The sequence below is a fragment of the Amblyomma maculatum genome, chromosome 4 (assembly GCF_055883805.1).
Source record: "Amblyomma maculatum isolate TAMU_Amacu chromosome 4, ASM5588380v1, whole genome shotgun sequence".
Taxonomy (NCBI): domain Eukaryota; kingdom Metazoa; phylum Arthropoda; class Arachnida; order Ixodida; family Ixodidae; genus Amblyomma; species Amblyomma maculatum.
Genome location: NC_139347.1, coordinates 32,965,731 through 32,982,226, shown reverse-complemented (window position 1 = coordinate 32,982,226; position 16,496 = coordinate 32,965,731). Strand labels below are relative to the sequence as shown.

Here is a 16,496-nt window from a genome sequence, read left to right as displayed (position 1 = left end):
TTACCTGGCTCTGACGATTGTATGGGTGCTTTTGAACTAATAGGATGCTGCAGCCGGATGCTTATTGAAACGATGTGCCGTGGTAGCGCGGCTGTACATTTAACATGTCCCCATTCTTCAGAAAATGAGCGAATCACAAGCATTCTTCCAGCAGGTGGTTCTAATTTGGGACGAGAAATAGGAGCGAAAGTCAAAGCGTCCCTGTACAGTGCGATGTCAGAGCCCCAGGTGGTCGAAACTTCCGGAGCCCTCCACTAAGTCGTCCCTCATGTAGCCTTAGTCGATTTGGGACGTTAAACCCTGTAGGTCAACTAGGCAACTAAACTGCTCATTCAAAGAGTAAAATACATTTTTTCCCCACCCTTCTGTCCGACCATAGTAGGAAGCGTTTATTCAAGCGCACTTTGAAAATCTGCTCGCTTTGTCGACGGCCGCTTCATCGAACTGCTCGCGTTTGTGACTTCATGACAACCATCCCGGCGTTTGGTAAACCTTGCTTGCTTTCTTCCTTCTTCCATTAGGTCCGTCTGCAGTCTTTAAATATTTTGTTTGCGCCGCCGAACCTATAAATATGTGGCGCAGCTGACCTGCGGTTTGTCTCCGGTGTCTTCTCACGTATATTGTCCTGTCGCATGTTCAATCCATCGGTGCTAGCAGATAGCGCTTGGTATGTTTAAACCGGCTTGCAGTCATGGAGCTGCTACAGTCGGTGTTCTTCTGACGTCTCAGATATTCACAAATAAGGTTTAATCTTTTAAAATAACGTTTTTTTTTTTTTTATCCTTTTCTTATATGGATTTGCGGACCATTCGAAGGACCTTATGCTACGAATGCTTCCCACCGGGCAGAGACATAGGTACTAGCTGATATTAGCTCCCCGTTTTACATTTGGGGCAGGTAACTTCATCCTTCTTATGCACCATAGAACCCAATAACGTCCGAAGAAAAGCCGTTTTGGGACGTGTTACAGCGCACCATTAAGAAGCTTCCTCTTACATCGCAAGATATAAGGTTCTTGCCCGTTCACGACAATGCAGTACCATACGATGCCATACTCTTGCTGGGACTGCACTGGAGCGAGATCTGCGTATGAATACTTTGTTGAGAGTATTGTTAAGACGGACGATATTTTGAAAGATTCAGACTGTGGTGCTGTAGCAAAGTTCGTGTTTAGGAAGTTTGTACAAATGAAACGACTCCATTTTTCACGACCGGCAAACGGCCTCGCGAACTTGTATATATTGCAATTATGTACATTAGCAATAAAGAAAATTAAAAAAAAATGAGTGCCGCACTTCTGTCGAGTACTGATCACCCTTGTTAGGAGAGGGGCAAGTTTTCTCCGAATCTATAGTGGGGTTACCAGGTTTTCCGCAGCAGCATCGTTTTGTCGGTACGGGTTCTTAGGAGCTGCGGGCGGAAGGCAAACGGACGGACCTACATCTTCTTTTGTTTTTCGGTTTGGCCAATTTATTTGAGCGTTACTGCGATTTAAGCGCATTCGTTGTCGATATTTTTACTTTTGTAGTGTGCAGCAACGTCTATAGTTGGATACAAATCAAGGACGAAACAAACGGCACACACTCAAGCGAGGCTTCCAGCCAATAGTATCGACTTTTTTTGTGTGTGTGTGACGCCGCGTTTTTCTCTAAACGCTCTCGAGACTGAGGATGCAACTTAGTGTATGTATACAATCTCCAGTGATGTTATCCCCTCTTACACTACGCAGTAAATGTTTTCACCATCTCCATCCAATGAAAAACGAAGTTCCTGCACTTTTCATTTGGTGCTCCGCTCTTCCTCCCTCTCTTCGGGGAGGGTTCATCTTGCTTTCTTTCGGGGCACTGACAATCATCGGCAGGCAAACGAGTTTCGCTTCGTCAGCCGATTTTCCACTCTGTGCTCATGAGTTTGGCGCATTTGACGAATAGAGAATGCGGCCAAATTTTTTGATGTCTTAGGTTTGGTATTGCGAGAAGAGAGCCAAAGTAGCCAGAGCATGACCCCAACCGTTGCGGAGTTGTCGGAGCCAGGAGATCCGTCTTCGTCGCTACATCGTCCCCATGATGTCTGCGTCCCTTTCGTCCACAGTCGGCTGGCACGGTCTCCTTTCTGCACGTGTTGTGCGCCTGCACTTGGCCGTGTTTTTCTTGGCTGCGTGTGTTGGAGACAACACAGCGACGACCGAGGGGCACCCCAGTGTCTCGACTGGGCCACTCGAACTTCGAACAGCGGCGGTTGTCTGTGTCCGCCTTGCGCGGCCCCCTGAACGCGTACGCATACGTGCCGCGTACACTCGGCGACCAAAGTGCTGCTGCCGCTCCTTCTGTGGGTGATAAGACCTGCTATTTATGCCACGTTCTGGAGGCGTGATCCCCATGTGGACAAAGTGCGTGTGTCACTCTTCGCCAAACGGGCAGGTCGGGTCCGACGTCCCCGTGCTCCAGAGCGCGTGCACACTCCTCGCGTTTGACGTCACACATTGGTCTTGGGACGATCTGTAATCTTGGACGAGGCTCGTTTTCCTTGCAAACAGAGTGTTTATCGCTCGCCGCCCCCCTTTCTATTCCCCTGGGAAACGTATCGGAGTCTGCGTTGGTGGCGGCGCGCCGGAGGAGTGGCACCTCGTCGCGCCCGTGCGCGGCCGGACCGTGGACATTCTTAACGGGACGCCAGCGTCGTGATGTGATAAAGCTCGCTTATCGCCATAACTCTTTCCGAGCGCGCTGCATCCATTCACGTGAGAGGACGATATGAGTGAGATGCGGATGTGTGCACATTGTATGATTTACTACCCGGTGGGCATATTTACGGGCCGAAGGACTTCATGGCTGTTCTGCTGTACGTGGCAGCATGCAATGTAGAGATAAGGCTTTCTTTATTGGATAAGACACTCGACTGCTGAACCCGAGAGCGTGGGTTCAATCCCATCCTCTTTCCAACAAAGGCGAGCAGCAAGGCGCCCGGGTGTTGTGCGATGTCAGTGCACGTTAAGGAACCCCGTCGGCGGTGAAAATTTTCGTAGCCTTTACTACGGCTTCCCCGTAGCCTGAGTCGCATTTACATCATATAAGCCTGAGCAAACCGATCTTCCGAGGTGCTAGAATTACGTTACCTTTTGTGTCGAGCACGAAGTTGCCGCTGCAGCCCAGACGAGTTCGTGCCGCTTTTCTGAGGGGTGCGACAGTGTTTCTAGGATTGTGCATGTAGCTGTTTCCCTGCAAACATTCGCCGTGATATAGGTTTATGTAGGCATGTATAAAGCGCAGTAGCTGTCTCGCTTCACGGCGGACACCGCGCCTTCTAATTGAGTTGCAGGAAATGAAAGGCGCTATATGTATTTGCCACACGCCTTTTCTGTGGACACCTTAATCACGCTGTAAGGGAAGAATTGAAAGCGCGAAGAGGTGCCTTAGTGGAGGGCTGCGGAGTAATTTCGACCGCCCGGAGATCTTTAACGTGCACTGACATCGCGCAGCGCACGGATGACTCTCCATTTCGCCTCCATCGAAACGCAGCCGCCGGCGGTTGGGTTTCCGGGTACTCCGGCACAGCAATCAGGCATCCTAACCACTGCGCTACGACTGCGGGCCGGAAGATGGACGCCTGGAGCGAACTAAGAAAAAAGAAAAATAGGTGCCTTGGTGGAGGACTCTAGAATAGTTTGTTGAAGCTGGGTATATTTACTGTTTACTGGCATCGCACAGCGCTTGGGCGCCTTTTTCATTTGGTCTCTATGCAGACACGGTCGCTGTAGCCGGGATTGAATCCTGGAACAGTGCATATACCTACTACATGCCGAGACAAGCGCTACATATGCAAACTGTAATTGTGCGAATGTCTTCGTGCAGATGGATTTGTTGCGAGTAAGCAAATTTCTCCAAACCCATTGCTCTAACATCTGCTTGCCTTCTGAACGCGGGTTAAAAAAAAAAAGGAAAAGTTTAAGCATGGCAAACCGTTCCTAAGCAGGTCAAGGTCGACTGCAACTACGCTGGTTACGGCGAAGGGCTGTTAGTTCCATTGTGTGCTCGCTGTAACGACTCTTATGGGAACCATTGCCGCGCAGAGGCTTGAAAACAGCAGTGATAACGCCTGTCACGGAGTTCTGCCGTAGCGGCGCAGCTTTTGCAGTTGATGCGTACGTCACGGAGAGGCTGGTCTGGGCCTGAAACCATCGTGCGGCGGTGGCGGAAACGGCTGAAACGCATGCGCGGGACACAACGTCCAGACAGCGGTCCATTTGTACGGTGGTCAGTTTTTTCGAACCCTGAAATGGCCTCAGGCATAGGGGGGTGCGCGTGGTAGGAACTGGACTTTTCGATCTCTATTTTTGAAAGTTTTCAAAGGCAACGTAAAATTTTCTCGTCGGCGAATATTATTTCCCACGAGTGCATCCCCGATTATTTCCTTTTTTTGGTGACACGTATATAGTATTCCTGTTCGGTCAGATGTCGAAGTCGTCCCTTGACTTTGTCAGCAACAAGCAGTATGTTTGCGCGTAGTTGACGCAAAAATGATAATGGTTAGAGCTGTGCCTTTATAAAAAAAATGCTATCGGCATTCAAAAAAATGTAACTGAAATTAATCTCCTATTGCGTTTGCCGAATGCACTCGTCATAATAAGTAAATTTAAATTGGTTTACAGTAAAGTCAGTATCTGTCACTTTTTCCGTGGGCATCTGATCCGCGCTGTGAAGGGAGGGAGAAAGATGGGAGCGTAAGCGGAGAGAAAAATACAGACTGCTTAAATCAGTTATTCACGGAATATCGTGCAGCAGCAGCAGGACGTTTTGACAGGATTGTGTCTGCTGTGTCTCAATTAATAATTGTTATTTTGCTGTGTTAATCAGGCGGCCATGCTTCCATGGAGATCACGCATTGCGTGTGCTTCAGAGGGACGGTCTTCCCAAAGTAATGCTTTTATTGGCAATGGCGTCGGATACGAATCACAGTTTGGCAAACACAATTTCGTGGTCAGTGAAGCAGGCCAATCGGCGGTGGTTGTGTTTCTGTGGACAACTGAAATCGGCTTCAGACATCTGATTTTCGGGAGAATGCGTGGTAGTAGTGCTGCAGCACTAAAGGGTACGGTAGTAAAACTGCAAATTGGTTTGTAAGAAAAGCGCTGTATCTGCCACACTTACTCCGTGGATGCCTCAACCGCGCTGCAAGGGAAGGGGGGAAGGCGGGGGTAAAACCGGCAATAGCGAAAGAGGTGACTCAATGAAGTAATAATAATAAATTCGGTACAGGCATTTGACCGCCTACGTGTGAGAAGGCGAAAGCATTACTCTTTGTGGCCTCAATGCATCTGCAAGTGTCCCGTCCATCCCGCTTCGGCGCGCCAGGACATGTCAGCATCAATCACTCCTCCGCTGTGCTCCCTCTACCCCCCCGCTGTGCGAGCCGTCTGCGTGAATAATAATAATTGGTTCACAGTTGTTATTGTTGTTGTTGTGGCTGTAGGATGAAGGAAAAGAAAATCACGGGCCTGCTAATGGCTTTGTAGCTGAGCCACCTCCCCTGCCTCGTGCGGACAGGAGAGGGAAAGTAGAGAAGAAATAAAAAGAAGAGGGAGAGAAAGACGCTCGCCGCAACAGTCGTCGTCCACCATCGAAGCGGTGGCGGGTGCAATGACGGCCTACAATAGATAAAAAGTCGGGGGCAGGCTAGCTCCGAAGAGAAAGCCACAGTATCTGTCACTTGTTTCTGTGGAAACCTGAACCGCAACGCAAGGGATGGGTGGAAGGAGGGAGTGAAAGTGGAAAGAGAGAAGAAAGCCATGATGGAGGTCTACGGAATAATATCGACCACGTGGGGATCTTTAACGTGAAGACTCAGTCTTTTTGGGGTTACCATCGGGTCCACACGTCGGCAAACGGGATTTTCGCGTAATGTGGCTTGTGAAGCTTTCGCTTTAATAATAACAATTCTGAGAGTACTGCAGAATCTGCTCTGGAGAAATGCGAAAGCCTGAGCATTGCTGCTGCACACGGTGTATCGCGTATATGCACCATGTGCTGCAGCGACACTGAGGCTTTCGCATTTCTCGAATGCAGTCTCTGCGGTGCTGTCAAAGTTTTATTGGTATTATTGATATTATGATTGCAATAGATTGATAGATCGGTCGATCGACGTTGGACGCGAGTACTGAAACGTTGCTCTCTCTCTCTCTTTTTTCTTTTTTTTTTTTTAACCCGAGCTTCGAAACGTTTCACTACGCACACAAACACGGCGGAACACGAGAGATTTGATACTGCTGTTTTAAATGATAGCCCTGATGGAGCTTCTCACGCTTTTTTGTTTTTCGAGTGAAGAATGCAGCAGCAATAACCTTCTTGACGCTGCATCACAAGACGAACAGCGTCGATAGTGTCTGATGAGGGATAGTAATGGAAAACTTGTACGTTAGCAAATGTACAACTGTTGCAAGTGGTGTAAGAAAAAGACACGTGTGCAGTTTCCTACCGTCACTGCTGGCATACTAATGACAAACTGAAGCAGCAGGATTCGAGAGTGTGTTGTAAAAGCGTGCAGAAAGAAGCCCTGCATATTTATTTTGTTGATACTTTCAAGTACGCGCATTTTCCAGTTACAGTAGTATATCAAACTAAAGTTCTGTTGGAAAAAAAAAAAAAAAGATGGCGATCGTCCTTTAAACCTTATAATTTCTTGTAGTACAAAAAAAAAACGCCATTTTTTGTAAGAAACGGAAGTTGAAATTTACTTCCAGAGACTCTGTTGTCATGTTATCGTTCCATAGCAGCGCTGAGTTGAGCAGGAAGGCGCGGCATCACGTGGTCTACCTGTCGACGGTAATGATTGAATTGTGGCTGAACCGCCGCGGTAGCCAAAACGTGCCGCTTTTTTGTGACGCATGGTTGCGCTTGGTTTCACGTCAGTACTTAGTGTACTTGCGTGTTGTTAAGAAACCTGCTCAATCAATTAGTAACTGCCCTAAACGGGTAACAACCGGGAAAAAACTGCGCTTCGCCTGCATACGGCGAGAGGTTAGATCTTCCTTGCCAGGCAACGCGTACCAATTAGGTGAGGGGGAGCTACATTTCTTCCAGCTAAGAAACGGGAATCAGTGGCAAATGGCGGCCCGTGTCCTAACGAGATTGCAGTTCCACTGTACGTTCCTCAGCATTGCGCACACGGAGATATTGAAACTCAAGAGTGTTAGAGCAATCGGATTTGCTACTTTAAACTAGTTTATGCTTTGCCGGTAAAAGTGCACACAGAGCAGTTTTAAACACAGCAGGAAATCGCCGAGTGAGGACTCGTGCATCCAACTTAAAAGGACAAAAGAAATAATAAATCCTGCTTCATATAGGAAAACCTCATTTTTTTAGCTCCGCATTCACTTATTTTCTTTCTTAATTGGCTTTTTAAAAGTCCAAAGTCGAAATAAAGAGTCCAAGCTGAATAACCTAATTTAGTACAAATCAGACATGGTGTAACAGCGCAAGAAAAAAAAAAAATACGGACGCAGAGTAGAAGTGAGACAACACGGCGCTGACTAGCAACTGATTTTTTATTCAGGAAGGACTGCTTTTTATACTCAAAAACACGTAACATTCGTCCATGATGTCCCAGCTAACTTTTAGAAGGGTTAAAAAATTCTATACTTGAGATAGGCCAGGGAAACCAGTTTCATACAGCTGCCAGCCGTCTTGCGGATCACAGGCAATTTTTGTTTCGGAAATTATTATTTAGGTTAGTTTTTCTAATTTCCCTAATGTTAACTGTAAACAATAAATGTTATTTTCAAAGCTGGAGAGCACCTCCAGAAACCCCCATTACATTTATTTGCGATAAGGAAAGCCTCACCTGTATCTTTTTCCGAACTCCAAGGAAAGCTCTCGAAAAAAAAGAAAACAATCAGTCGTGTAGCGCATTCGCGCGCCACGATTGGGATACTTTCAACTGTGGCTTGAGTGACCAAAATCAGCTGCGGCCCTGGCTGCATGACCCTGTTTGCAGCGGCAGACAGATATGTTTGCGGCGGTTTCTTCGCCCGTGTGGGCCAATCGGCGCATATGTGACGGTGCAAGTTGCAGCGAGCTGGCTTGGCCGTCTTGTAGACGTCGCCAACTTATCAGTTCTGGAACCGGGCCCCGGGCCGTCGAGACACGGCCGCGGGTGATTTTGGTTCACTCAGTCCACGGTTAAGGGCAGCACAATGCGCTAGTCGCTTAATTGTTTTTGAATTTCGCGGCCTTCTGTTTGAGACTGGAAGAGAAGATATACGTGTGACTTGGTATATCGCAAATAAATGGAATGGGGGTTTCTGAAGGTGCTCTCGAACTTTGTAAATTACATTTATTGTCTAAAGTAATTATTAAAGAAAATTAAACTAATTATTTACGGAACAAAAATTGCATTTGGTGAGCATGGACAGCTGTATGCAACTGATTTCCGAGGCCTATCTCAAATATTTAATGTTTAACCGTTGGCACAAGCTAGCTAGGACACCCGCGGTATACATGTTTCACGATAAACCACCACTTAATTATCGGCAGTCGTCGATAGTTCCGGGATTTCGTTTCCTTGGAGTATATAATTCAACCCTCGTTCGATTCTATTCGGTTCTTATCATCCGCCCTGTTTTGCTCACCTTCTCTAGTGAGAGTGATGACACTGGGTGATAATGAAATACAAAAATAATCAGCATGAAATTGGACTTCATCATATCACTTCATACCCTTCCCGTGAATGACAAATCACCTTATCACTATCCACGCATGCTGTAACAGGGGAGTGTCATATGTGCTCACCCATGTTTTTTTAAGGATTGACGGCTGGGTTTGCATAGGCGCACTTCTCATTATCATCATCATCAGCCTGACTTCACCCAAGGGTGAAGGCCTCTTCGACTTTCTTACCTTGCTTACCTTCATCATATCACTTCATACCCTTCCCGTGAATGTCAAATCACCTTATCACTGTTCACGCATGCTGTAACAGGGGAGTGTCATATGTGCTCACCCATGTTTTTTAAGGATTGACGGCTGGGTTTGCATAGGCGCACTTCTCATTATCATCATCATCAGCTTGACTATACCCACTGCAGGGCGAAGGCCTCTTCGACTTTCTTACCTTATCCGCCAAGATAACTTTCTGGCGCACCTGCTACACTTGCCTTCGCCTGGAATCCAGTCTGCCACCCTTATGGAGCGTCGGGTTTCTCGTCATCGAATCCCTAAAATAGAATTCGATGTATATGTATCGTTATTGTGCTCATTTACGAGTTTAGCGTTATTCCTAGACTGACACTTGACCTCGGATATAACGAAGACATGACCTCGGTTATAGCGAACCGTGGAAAATATCGCTGGCAGGCGAAGGAAGAGGACACAACTGCGCTGGCTAACAACTTTTGTTCCGAAAATAGCCGAACCTCACCTTATTAACAGCCAGAAGAACGAGGGATTGATGCGCATGCGCCCATCTCAAAAATTAGCCTCGGCATTCGCCCAGGTGACGCTGCCAGAAGGCGAACAAATAGGTAACAGAAGCAGGAAAAAAAAAAAAAAAAAAAAACCGCAGAGGGCTTAGGCAAAACGTGTAACCAACTCGCCTAGTAACAAACATTGATCAAGTCATAGCAAAGATGCACGCATACCACGTGACCTCTTATATAACGAACATGTGACATCGGTTATAACGACGGTGCATGCATACCGCGTCTATACGGCCATGGTTAGACGAGTTCTAAAATGTAATTTACATTCCGCAGAGCTTTGTTAGAGCACGTGCTTGGGAGAAGACACGCCGGCAGGGGAGAAAACAGATCAGGCACACCGTAATACAAGGCTTCGCATTAATTGCGATTGCACAGTCAAAGCTCTGTATACCGCGGATCAAAATTTCGATGTACGAACGCCATAAATCCTTTCTGAGCGGTCGTTGCGCGCGATATGAACTGTGTCGTGTTTTCCCGTAATATTGCATCCAATCCCAGTTCATTACTCCCCACTTCACTGGGACAAGGTCTCGTTTCTCCCCCGTTTTTCTCCTTCCCTCTCTTTTTCATGCTCCGGCTATCCGTATCTGGCTATCGTCGTCGACTGTACATGCAATTGTTCTTCAGAAAGAAGTGGGATATGTTGTGCACTCTCTTGCCTTTGGACAAGAGTTCGCGCGACACTAAAGTGCACATAATTGCTGGGCGCGTGGGAACTCCAAGAGTGTTTGTCGACCTCCTTTGATTATTAATCAGTCATCGCCACAATTAGGCTTCGATTTATCCTGCCCCACCCGCTGTCGGCTCGCGGCGATGTAACCACGAAGAACACTTCATGTGCAGGCATTATCCATGCGTGTCTACTCTCACATCATGTGTACCATCCAAGTGCGCAGGAGTTCAGTGGCCCCCTGCGTCCTTTTGTCATTTGGCCTGCATACCAGTCGCCTTGTATCGTTCGTAATTAAGGGAGCGGCCGAGATAGCTTCGAGTTAAATTTGGCTCGTCTTATCCCCGTCTCGCCTCTTTATCAGAATACGCTCTGTGCCGATAACTTTCGCATGATGATTTATTTTGCGGGGGTTCTTCTCCAGAAACGTCGCCGCCCGCAAATAGTTTTATCGCCAGCGTCTAGTTGATACATTACGTTGAACGTGATCACAGCAAATTTAATTGTAATGCGTTAATCTGGTGATTCGTTTGCTTGCATCATAATGCGCGAACGCTGCGGGCTCTCGAGACGGGTCTGCATAGCTGTGGCGTTTAGAAACCTGGCACTCGTCGTGTGCGGCCAGATAATGAAACAGCTGCACTGCAATGGAGAAAGGAACGGGCAACATGCTGCTGACAGCTGGCTGTTTCCTTGTCTTAGGTGCGGTATTGCTGAGGAAATCCTCTTTGGCGGTAGCGAGTCGAAGAAAATCGTGCAGCACTCTTCGAGCTGGAAGTCTGAACGTCCCAGCACTTCTGGTTCTAAGCCCCGAGGTCATTGACGTCAGCCTGCGCTAGCAGGTAGTAGTGCTGTTCTATTGGGTCTGAGGTTCTTCATCCGAGTACTGGGCAAGTTATCTTGCTGGAAAGAGAGAGAGGGAGAGGGAGAAAACGTCGCGTAGGCGGCTAGTGCTAGAAGCAATTAAGCAACAGAGACGAAGAGCATACGCAAGTTTCGTGTGCATGGCAGGTCCACAGTTGCCGAAAACGAGCAGAGACTGGCGAAGCGAGGACGGCAGAACAAAAACCATCGAAAATTCGCCGGAAAGAAAGAGGCGGGGTCAGGTGAGAGTGCGTATAGACGAAATTAGAGAACATGCGTCGTATAGGAGACATGTTACCTCTTATATGCGTTCGCCCTAGCATTTGTCTCCGCAGCATTTTTTATATCTGGCGGGCTTGGGAGAGGTTTATACTTTCTGTCCACTACTGGTGCAACACGCCTTCTTTCTCTCTCTTTGTCCACTTCTCTCTTCTTGCATTTGAAATACTGCGGTACTGTGCTGCTGTCGCACTCAAATCATACGCGGAGGAACGTTCCTATAGCACCGAAGTGCCTGGTGCAGTCAAGTGGACGCATACGCCGGACTTGCATTCCTTTGTTATTTTCAGTTCCTTCTTGGATTAGTCGCCAGCGATTTCGTTTGCGCGTAATGAGTCTGTCGGATTAATCCATTCACCGGGACATGCGCTGATATTCCTTCGGGCTCCCTCCTCGCTCCGTTCGTGTTAAAAGTTCCGTTCCACGAACGAGTTCCAGGTAAACTGAAGCCGCCTGCGAATCTGGCGAAAATTTCGAATCGGTTTAGCTTATTATAGTGCGGTCCAAACACGCAGGCTATTTTTTCATAAATCTATAGCAGCGAAATGTTTCGCCGCTTTTAAGCTTACGCGGATTAGCGGTTGAGGCTCGCACGATCCGCGCCATGCGGTTGAAGGCTTTCAGAATGCATTAGCTGTAATCTTTTCTATGTGTGGGAATTTTGTTTGTAGTTATTGTGGTTTTCTGGCTCTTAATAATGATGTATCGCTGCGTTCCACTGTCTACGAAAGATGTGCGTTCAGAAAGTTTTGCCTCCTGTGAAAATGTTTGGTAGACCATGCGATTTAATTCGATACTGGAATGTGGGTCAGTGGTCACGGCGCTCGGCAGCTGAACCAGAGGACGAGGGGCCAAATCGCGGCCGCTTTTCTATGGAGGCGAAATGCAAGGCGACCATGTCAGTGCACGCTAAAGAACCTTAGGTGGTCGAAATTTTCAGTCCTCTACTACGGCATTTCTTACTTAGCCTGAACCCCATGAATCAAATCAAATCGTTTTTGGATTGTCCTCTGAACCAAGAGCACATTGCCCTTGCAAATAAATATAACATTCCCGCCTGTCATGGATTAGCCACAGCGTTAGACAAATGAGTTACGTGATCTATTGCCTCTTCATATTGTCGAAGAATGAGCGCGGCTGTTTGGGAATTCTTGTTCCTTTATTTTTTTCCTTCGTGTTTTTCCTCGGAGGGGGGCGGGAGGAAAGTATGGCACATTTTTTTTTTATTTACTTCGTTTTAGAGATTGGCGCGCAGCCTGTATATTTGTACAGGGAAATAATGTACACAGATGAAAGCTGCTCTCGGGGATTTCGGAGCGCAGCATCTGCTCTGTATTGTTCGAGGATTTCGCAGTAAGCAGAGAGGCAAACATTCCCGCAGCCGCCCAAGTAATTATCTAAAAATTTAGTTTTTATACAGAATTGAAACTAATGCAATCATCACGCCATAGACTATCTGCATGCGGTACCCAGAATGTGTACCCTGTTGCGAACCAGCCTTCTATGTGATATTTGAGCATGCCTATACAGTCCCAGTGCGGACCCAATTCAAAACCCCGAGAACTTCCAGTAGGAGGCCTCCCTTTGCAGCAGTGCCTCCGACCGTCACAAGTCGTTGGTCAAAAGGGTCCTTGCCGCCAGATTGGTCAGTTGAGGCTCGAACGAAGGTCCCGATCAAACGTTTAGCTGCTTAAAACGGATGGTTCTCATCATCACCACAGTTGGTAAGCGTTCGAGCTGTTTCGGTTTTTATGCTCTGCTTTCGTTTAATTTATAGCTAATGGTTACGTATACGTTAGAATGCATCGGTCAAAAGGAGACAAATCACGTTCTTTTTTTTTTTTTTTTTTTAAGTCTCTTACTGACGCCGCCTTGGATGCGGCCGTCGTTTTCTGCGCCAGACATCCCTTTTTCGAAGCTGCTGACCCCTGTTTAGGTCGCGGCAGTGGCTGTACACGTCCCCTGTGCGCCAAGCTCGTCCTCATCCGTGCGTGGAGAGAGGACTGCCTCGCGTCTCGGCGTCCGGCTGTCCCAAGCCTCCCACGCGTCGTCGCCGCGGTGTGTTTGATGAACGGCGTGGCGAGGCGACGCACGCCAGCCTCGTTGGGCGTGCTCGCGCTGCTCTCCTCGATTTGGTACTTTTACAGACGCGCTGTGTTCCCCAGCGGATCCTGTGGGTCAGTCTATAGTTCCTACTAAGCCGCCATCGAAAATGCACGTAATCACGGCATATTTTTTCTCTCTCTCTCTCTCTCGTAGCGGGTTTGCTCGAGGAGGCAGAAAGGAACTTCGAGACGTTACAGGCTTATCGCTTGTGATTAGCTTTGTCTTCGTTAGCTTTGCTGCTCCCGGAGTGCTGTGCGCCGAACGATGTTCTTTTTTTTTTTTTTTTTCGAATAATTTCTTTCGAGAGAGTGGGGAAGCGAGGGTGGTTGTTGTCATCAATACTTTTATGTTCACTCTTGCGCCTCGCGTCACTTCGGGCCTTTTCCTGTTCTCGTTCGTATCGTCTACTTCTACATACGGACTGCAGTGCATATGACATTGCAAAGGTTCTAGTCTTGAATCTGTCGGTTCGTTGAAGACCATGTCACCAAGATGAAGCTTTTGCACTGATGCCGTTGCTTGCCGATATGTGCTCTACTAAATGCTTTGTAATGCTTATATATGTGCGTGTGCCTGTTTCTTCTGGTGACCTTGTTGACCTCACTCGGTGTTTTTTTCGATAACTTCTTCAAGGAATGCATGGAGAAAGAAACAGCTGTATTTTCTGTGCTTTACATTTAACATGCTGGAGGCGGAGAGAGCGTAGTTATGTATTGGCGGCATTGCTTCAGAGCGAGGAGTGCATTTGCGTCGACAGCGGAGATGAAAATGTAGCGTGCTGTGCGCACAGCTTCTGTGATTGTTTCACGCACGCCGTTGTGGCGCGATGCAAGTCTGTACCGTATCTCGGGTAACGCCCCACGTCTCTCAGATCCAGCACTCCGCTGACGTTCATCGAGTGAAGCGTGGCACTGTACAGGCAGTTATATTCAGCGTGTCGATTCAACCTAAACGACAAAAAAGGAAACCACGGGTTCTCATAATCTACAAAAAAAAAAAAAAACGGTCTGATTTTCAGCACATAATCGAGCGCAGAATGATGGAAAAATGAGTAAGTTCTGGGGTTTATCGTTCCGGAGCGACACGTGGACTCTATATAAGGGACGCTGTAGCGGAATGCTCCGGATTGGTTTAGACCTTCTGAGCTTTTTAAACGTTCGCTGACAACCCGCAGTAAACGGGAGCATAGTGTTTCGCCTGCGTCGAGACGCGGCCGTTGCGGCAGGGCGTTATATCTTGTAATGGCGACATGTACGGTTTTGCAAAGTACTTTCCTGAATTTGAGAGTTTGAGCTCGGGTGGGCAGTGTATCATCAGGAGCACCTGACACCTCCTTGGTGCTATGTGCTCCTGAAGATGGTGCCAGGTGCTGTAACTTTTTGAATGGCGAGCTTCGTGCGCATACAAGTGCGCACTTGGGAACTGGTCAGTGGTTGTATCAGCTGTTTTTAGGGCTGCCTTGTGCGCGGTCGTGGAGCCAAGTATTGACTGCGTGCTTCGAAAGCAGAGCCGGTCCACGCTTCCGGCTAGCGTTTGTTGCTCCCTGCACACGCTCTATAACCCTTTGAGCGCGGTCATTTGTCCAGGGGCAGCACATAGTACTCTTTAATGACTCGATAGTGGTTAAGGGTTCCGTGTACCGTACAACCAGGTGTTGTAGTTGGTCGGCGCGTCGAGAAATACGCATTTGCAAAAAAAGAAAAAAAAGAAAAGGGGGGGGGGGGGGTCACATGGTACCCCATTGGAAAATTTCTCGTTTTGGTGTAGGGGCCATTCCTAATTAGATATGCCACTCTTGGTGGATGTGGGTAATGCAGGCACTGTTGGCTGAATGCCCATCAGCCACCTCCGCCGCCTTGGAGCGCTTAATTGGCCCGACGTGCCAGCCCTGTACGAGTTTAGCGGATCGCACACAAGGTTCTGAATGGAGTGTATTCTCCTCCTCCCCATGTGCAAGCAAATTATGCGCCTTCGTTTTACCAACAGTGCGCCGATATGTCAGCGCGGTTAAGTCAAGGAGCTGTGTTTTAGTTTGCCCTGTCTTGACGCAAAAGGCGCTTCTTCAGCAATTAGTGCCCCGATCGCCACTGCCTTTTTGACATTCTGGATTCCTTTGCACGTTTGGTTTGGTATATAGGGTTTAATGTTCCAGAGCGAGACCACGAGGGATACCATAGTGGAGGGCTCCGGAAATTTCGATCACATGATGTTCTTTAACGCGCAACTGACATCGCACAGTACACGGGCGCTTTGATTTTCGCCTTCATGGAAAAGCGGCAGCAGTGGCCGGGATTTGATTCCGCGTCCTTGTGTTTCAGTTGTCGAGCGCCCTATAGCCTCTGAGCCACCGCGGCGCTGGGCGATTTCTCGAAAGGCGCATCGTAAAAACCACGTATCTGCCCTGATGCTCCACATGCCTGGTTCCGCTGAAACAGCGCGGTTGGTGTTTTTCTGCGTGTTTCCTTCCCTTCAGCCCCCGCTGGCGTGCCTACTACGTATGGAGTGCACTTTGCTTGTCATCTAGTTTGGCGTCGTTAATCGCACCGTAATGGCACTTGGGGTGTCGCGTGCCCGTCGTCTTTCGACAGTGCCTTTACTGCGTCCGTGAATCTTATCTGCGCCTTTCCCGGCGCCCTGTGGCACGCGTATACATTGCACCAGTTGTGTACGCTCCCCGAGAGTCCGTGCGACGGGGGCTATCTCGTTTATACAGTAGCTGTGACTGACTACTACACCGCTGTTGTGTTTTTCGTGTTTGTCCGCGCTCGCCATCTATCTTGGCCGTAATTGCGACCCACTTCGAGAATGGGGCGATGATGGTTATGACCGTTCGGAGACAGCGTAAGGTGGACGGGCTGCTTGTCGTGGTATTCGTATGCGGAGATCGTGCGAACGTTGGTTTGCCGTGACTCTTTCAAATCAACTGCGCACTATGCCGCGATAGCCGGGGAAAACCCTTCATCGCGTGCGGCCTCGACCGATCTGCCTAACAAAGGTTTGAATTTACTTCAATTGCCTAGTAACGAGAGAGAGAGCGCGACTGGGGGTCACTGTCAGCGTACCGGCCTCGACCGATCTGCCTAACAAAGGTTTGAATTTACTTCA

At 48.2% G+C, this 16,496-nt stretch overlaps 1 protein-coding gene across 8 annotated transcripts in view; it reads left to right on the top strand.

The window, feature by feature from the left end:
* Nucleotides 1-16,496, top strand: part of NaPi-III (Na[+]-dependent inorganic phosphate cotransporter type III) — an 81,472-nt gene that overhangs the window by 24,245 nt on the left and 40,731 nt on the right. The window contains exon 1 of one of the 8 annotated variants that reach the window (XM_084601019.1): nucleotides 10,858-10,984. The exons of the other annotated variants lie outside the window; for them this stretch is intronic. The gene's annotated coding sequence lies outside the window, so the exon portion shown is untranslated. Of the gene's footprint in view, nucleotides 1-10,857; nucleotides 10,985-16,496 lie in introns of those variants that run through there. 8 annotated transcript variants of the gene reach the window in all.